We start from the raw sequence: 6,423 nt of genomic DNA, 5'->3' as shown, positions 1-6,423 counted from the left end.
GGATATTAGTTTAGAAGTTTCATTGTCACATTCTCACACATTAAAAACCTAGAATTGTTACATGGCCACTGGTAACTTTGAAAGTAGTGACCAGGCAAAGTTGTGTCTTCTCAGGGTAAGAGTTTTTTCCTCCTTCACCCAACACACACTGAGCACAGCCCTGCAGGCTCCCCTCCCACAGGCAAGCACACTCAGTTCTCCCTTCTATCCTTCATCAATACTGTTGACATCTGGGGACAAGAAGGTCTCTGCCCACAGTCTGAAGAAGGCTGGCTGCGGGATGGAGGTGACTTTTGTGCTGGCTCCTGTGCAGAGCTCACCAGGGTTCTCTCCTCCCTAGCCCATGCCACTTTTCAACACCCCAAGCCACCTCCTGGACAAGTTCATCTATGACTTCCTCCAGCCCGACAAGGTCTTCATAGACCAGATCAAAACAGCTGTTGACATTGTCTGTTCCTTCCTTAAAGAGAAATGCTTCCGGAATTCTGGCACCAAAGTCCTGAAGACCGTCAAGGTGAGCGCTGGTCCTTCCCCATTCCTTTTCTTGGGTACCATGAAGACGAGGATGAAGGGAAGGAAACCTTCACTTCCCTTTCCTCCCTAGGGAGGATCCACTGCCAAAGGCACAGCCCTGAAGCAGGGATCAGATGCTGACATCGTAGTGTTCCTCAGCTCGCTGGAGAGTTATGACTCTCTAAAAATCAAGCGCTCCTGGTTTGTCCAGAAGATCCAGGAGCAGTTAGAAACCTACATGCAGCCCCTTGAGTTGGAGGTGAAGTTTGCGAAATCAAAATGGAAGGACCCCAGGGTGCTGAGTTTTACCTTGAAATCCAAGAGTCTCAATGAAAGTGTCGAGTTCGATGTCCTTCCTGCCTGTGATACACTAGGTAAGAGTGCCCAGACCCTAGCTCCTGAGAAGATTCTGGAAGGAGTGGAGGGCTCCTTCAAAAATCTGGAATGCTGAATAATGAGCCATAACTATCTACCAGTTCTAGCCCAGGCCCCTAGCAGGTGCATAGCTACAAAACATATACATGTGATTTCATTCTCATGAAAGCACCTCCAGATAGCCTCCAGGAGCTGTAGGCTCCATCTGCATGGTGTGTCAGGGATGGCACAGACAGAGTTAGATACGTATCATAGATAACGTCCCTTCATCTCCTTCATGGAGAAGAGAATAAAAGAATAGAGCGGGCTGAGGCTTTGTGAAACAAGAAACAGGAAATTGGTGTAGGCAACACTCCTCCTTAAAAATCCCGCTCACAGGTTAGAGCTACGGAGATATAGATGAATAAAAGGCCTCAGGGTAGGCTGAGGAGGTGGTTCTGTGCTGTGTTTGTCATTTGGTTGTGGAGATCTGAGTTGTATCCCTCAGCACCAATGTATAAAAACCCAGACTCTACTTCAGCCGATGGGGTGCATATGAAGGAAAGGTACGTGGAGGCAGAGGAGGTCTAGGCAAATCAGAAAGCCCTAGTTTCAGTGGGAGAAGCTGTCTCAATGGAAAAAGGTAAAGGATAACACAGCAGAACCCCACTTCAATGTCCTGCCTTGAGTTTCTGCCCTGGGCTCCCTTCATGATGGCCCTCCAAGATGGCTGGAGATCCGGAAGTGTAAACCAAACAAACCCTTTCCTCCTCTAAGTTGTCTTGTGAATATGGACATGTTTGCTTGTCTGTGCGTGTGTAAGAGGCTGTATTCAATGTGAGGACCACAGAGTAGAATGAAATTTGGGTTGGAACTGTAGCTCTGTGGCAGAGTACTTGCCTGTATGCTCAGGACCCTAACCCTAACACTCGGTTTCATCCCCCGACCCCCACCCCACTGTAAACACAAGCCAGCTGTCTCAATTTCTCTCAGAAAAAAAAAAACCAGGACTGTATAGAATGGGGGTCATTGTCCTTTTGTCTGTCTGTATGTATCTCTGTCTATGTGCTTTTGAAAGGGCAGCTGACCTGAATTGGCTTCTGTTGCTAAAACACTAAGCAAATCAACTTGGTTTGTTCATCTTACATGGGTTCCATCACGGAGGGAAGTCGGGGCTGGAACCTGGAGGTAGGAACTGAAGGAGAGGCCAGGGAGAGGTGCTGTTTACTGGTTTGCTCTCTCTAGATGGCTCACCCTGCTTTCTTAAACAACTCTACAACTCAGGACCACCTGAACAGGAGTGGCACCAACCATAGTAAATGGCCTAGACCTTTCTGCATCATTCATCAGTTAAGAAAATGCCCCACAGATGTGGCCAAAGACCAGTCTGAGGGAGGCAGTTCTTCAGTTGAGATTCCCTCTTCCCAGGTGTGTCTAGGTCTGTGTTGACAGAAAGCTCACTAATACAGCAACACAGTGAATATTTTCACCCTTGAAGGGCACAGTTTTCCCAACTCTGCCTTTTCAGTGTGAAAACAGCCGTGCACGAGAGATTCACAAATGGGGTCAACTCTGTCCCAATAAAACTTTATTCCACACACACACACACACACACACACACACACACACACACACACAGGAGACTAAAGACGACTCAGGGATAGAGTGCACAAGGTTGAGCTCAGACCTGACCAGAGTCTTTCTCCAATGGTGAGAACCTTCTAGATCTGGGTTCTGAATCCACTGGGAGCTTGAGATGGAGCCACTGAAGAGCTGAAAATTGGTCTTGTCTCAGTTATCTCAAATATAATCAGCCACAGTGGCCAGTGGCTGGCCTAGTGGGTATCACTGGGGTGTGTGTGCACTACTGTAAACCTACTGTGCCCTCCAGACATGCAGTCACCTACTGTCTGCCTCTTGGATAGCCATCAGTACTTCAAATACATGTACATGGTTTGAAGGAAATTACTCATTGAACTGAATCCCGCCCACAATGAAATTACATTTGTCACAAAAAAAAAAAAAAATAGGATTGTTTCAGTGGCCAAGGAGAGGGCTGGCTGTTCTTTGGAGGACCTAAGTTTGGTTCCCAGCACGAAATTCCAGGCACATCCTGTAACCCCAGCTCCAAGAGACCTGGTACCCTCTTTTGACCCTCAGTCACTTGAACTTACACAGCATGCACACAGGACACATGCACACACACACACACAGGCACACATGCATGCACACACACAAATGAAAATAAAGTTTGGAAACACTGGTTTTGAAAACTGTGGACATAGATTCATTGGTAGAGTGTCTCACATGCCCAAGATCTGGTTACAATTCCCTGTATTGCATAAATTGGGCATGGTGGTACACAGCTGTAATCTCAGCATTTGGAAGGTAGAGGCAGGAGGATCAGAAATTCAAGATCCTCCTTGGCTACAGAGCAAGTTCAATGTCATCTTGGGCTACATGACATCCTGTCCAAAAAAAAAAAACTCTGTCGCTTACCATATTCATGTGATCTAACTGACATTTTTCTCCCATGTTAGGTCAACTGCGGTCTGACTCCACCTCCAGGACTTCCATGACCAAAGCCTACAAGGATCTAATTGAGCTGTATGCATCACAGGACAACCCCAAAGGGGGAGAGTTCTCAATCTGTTTTACAGAACTACAGAGAAACTTCATTGAAAGCCGGCCCACCAAACTGAAGAGTCTGATCCGCCTGGTCAAGCGCTGGTACAAACAGGTGAGCCAGTCCCCTGCTCTGGCCAAATCTGGCTGTTGTTTGTAACCAGTAAACTGAGACACAGGTTTTGCCAAGTGTCCTGGACAACCAAATCCTCCCGTGTTAGGGGCTGGGCCTCTCTAGGGAACCTGCTTTTCAGTAAGTCATGGATCTTCTGATTGTCTTCTGCCATGATATCTGGGGGGTCAGACTTATTGGGCGTCCTAGAGCAAAGCAATCTGTGGTGATTTCTGACTTCATGCTGACCAAAGAATTTGGCTTCAACCAAGTTCTCTCCTGAGAGGCACGGATGGGGGTTAGTGCTGTGTGCCACAGGTTGCCAGTACGGCTGTGTACACACCATGATCTCTCTCACAAGGTAGAATGAGACTGTCCTCTGAAACTAGAGTCACCATGGATATCTGAGGGCTAGTAGGGTAGGGATCTCTGGCTTGACTTTCAGCAAGTCATGTGACTTTCTCAATTCCCCACCTGTCTTCCTCTGATATGGCAATCCATGTTGCAGAACCCATAACTAGCATACAGAGGGTCCCATCAGCCAGCAGTCACATAGCCCAAACGCAGAGCTAGCAGACCCTACCTAGAACTCAGGGTCTCCCTTTTCCAAGTTTTACGTCATTACCCAGTTGCCCTCACTGCAATCCAGGCAAATTAGGAGACATACTGGGCTCCTCTGCCTCGTCAACGTCATCTGACCTCCCCACTCTCCCCACTAGTATGAAATGAAGATGAAGCCAAAAGTATCTTTGCCCCCAAAGTACGCCCTGGAGCTGCTCACCGTGTATGCCTGGGAGCAGGGCAGTGGAATAGATGACTTTGACTCTGCTGAAGGCTTCCGGACCGTCCTGGACTTGGTCATAAAATACCGGCAGCTCTGCATCTTCTGGACAGTCAATTACAACTTCGAAGAGGAGTACATGAGGTTGTTCCTACTGACCCAGATCCAGAAAAAGAGGTGCCTACTCTCCCTCCCCCGTTCTGAATTAACCCGATTCCCTTCCATGACCTAGATTCTTCTCCCCGTTGGGTCGGGGTCGCGTTCATTCCCAGCGTGAAACTGAGAGGAGAAAACCCAACCTCGGCAGTGGGAGGAGCTTGCCAACCAGGAAGGATGCCGAAGCAGGCGGCCGGCAGAGGGCGCTCGCATTGCTTTCCTTGCGGAGATGTGTTTGTGCTAGACCATCCAGAGAGAGGTCTGAGATGGCAGGATATCCCTGAGAAATCCCGCTGCCGTCCCCAGCCCCACCCCACCCCCGTGCACGCAAGCATGCGTACACCACAGCAAGTCAAAGGACAACTTTCTAGCGTCAGTTCTCTCCTCCCACCACGTGAGTCTAAGAGGAGCAAACTCTAGTAGGTCGTCGATTTGACAGCAAGCTCCTTTACCCTTTATCCAGCCCCTGCCATTAGCATCTAGTCAGATCTGGTTTTATCGTTCAGAACGAAAAGAATAAAGCCAGGCAGGCTGGTACCTACCACAGTCCCAGCATTTCCAAGGCTGAAAGGTGGAAGAGTTGGTTGTTGTTTTGCTTTGTTTTGTTACTTATTCATTCGTTCGTTCGTTTAAGACAGGGTCTCTTTACATAGCCAGCTACCCTGAAACTCACTATGTAGACTAGGACAATCTCCAACGCAGAGAGATCCGCCTGCCTCTGCCTCCTGAGTGCTGGGATTAAAGGCGTGCACCACCGCACCCGGGCAGGAAGATCTTAAATTAGACGATAGGCTTGTCCACATAGCAAACTGTCCTCCCAAAATTATTTAAATAAAGGGAGGGTCCTCAGAGTGTACACTCGATACCATGAGCAAGAAACAAAGGTGGAGGAAGTAAGGGAAGAGGGGAAGAAAACAAAACAGCGAAGGGAAGAAACAAGAGCATTAAGATCAGGAACGCTGGGCTTTCCTGCGCACTCGCACTCGTTCCCCAGCCTATCTTCCAGCCACCACGTTCCCCCACCCAGCAACGTTGCAACTTAGCAACTACTTAGCAACATTGCCTTGTGTGGCCCCTTCTAGTTGAGCAAGAGTCTCTAGAAAGAGGTCGTCACTGTATACTTTGTACAGCTTTGGAGGGGGATGGGGAGCGGTGTTCTTCAAATGTAATTCTAGGAAGTAACTTTGTCTCTTAAGTAGTTTCAAATTGTTTGACCAAGGCTGCCAGGATACATTCTTTCAATGATGCAAATAGTGCCAATCTTGAAAGCCAAGGGTCTTGACAACCCTTTCCCACTGTCTAACCTCTCCTTTAGGCCTGTGATCCTGGATCCAGCAGATCCCACGGGCGACGTGGGAGGAGGTGACCGCTGGTGTTGGCATCTTCTAGCTGAAGAAGCAAAGGAGTGGCTGTCTTCTCCCTGCTTCCAAGTGGGGAAAAAAGGCCCTGTACAGCCATGGAATGTGCTAGTAAGAGCCTGCTAAAGAACTCGAGTGGCCCCATTACAGATTCCAATCAAAGGCTTTCTTAGTGTAGTAGTTTGGAATTGCTGAGGCCCCAAAGAACCAAAACTGGACTCCAGGAATTCAGTCAGTCACGAAAGAGAGAAAGAGAGAAAGAGAGAAAGAGAGAAAGAGAGAAAGAGAGAGAGAGAGAGAGAGAGAGAGAGAGAGAGAGAGAGAGAGAGAGAGAGACTCCCTTCCAGGTACCTAGAGATTCAGAGACAAATGACATGGTGGTATCTAGTCTCTCCAGGAGGGATCTTGTGACAGTACCAAGGCTTTTTGTCCTTTGTTTAGGCAGTGCCTTGCTCCCATTCTGTGCCTCCGTGGCAGAACCACCCATGTCCCCAGTCAAAATGACAGCAGACACTGTCAATTAT

General features: G+C 48.3%; 1 pseudogene across 1 annotated transcript; it reads left to right on the top strand.

Annotated features, from left to right (window-relative positions):
* The first annotated feature begins 244 nt into the window (after nucleotides 1–244).
* LOC114616069 lies at nucleotides 245–6,340 on the top strand (annotated as a pseudogene). The gene is made up of 6 exons (XR_003710584.1): nucleotides 245–514; nucleotides 605–887; nucleotides 3,408–3,607; nucleotides 4,324–4,562; nucleotides 5,857–6,010; nucleotides 6,247–6,340. The product of XR_003710584.1 is annotated as a 2'-5'-oligoadenylate synthase 2-like (transcript).
* The last annotated feature ends 83 nt before the right edge of the window (nucleotides 6,341–6,423 follow it).

This window comes from Grammomys surdaster, unplaced genomic scaffold, assembly GCF_004785775.1.
Source record: "Grammomys surdaster isolate TR1022 unplaced genomic scaffold, NIH_TR_1.0 252975, whole genome shotgun sequence".
Lineage (NCBI taxonomy): Eukaryota > Metazoa > Chordata > Mammalia > Rodentia > Muridae > Grammomys > Grammomys surdaster.
The sequence above is the reverse complement of the archived record's forward strand: the minus strand, read 5'-3'. Positions and strand labels throughout refer to the sequence as shown.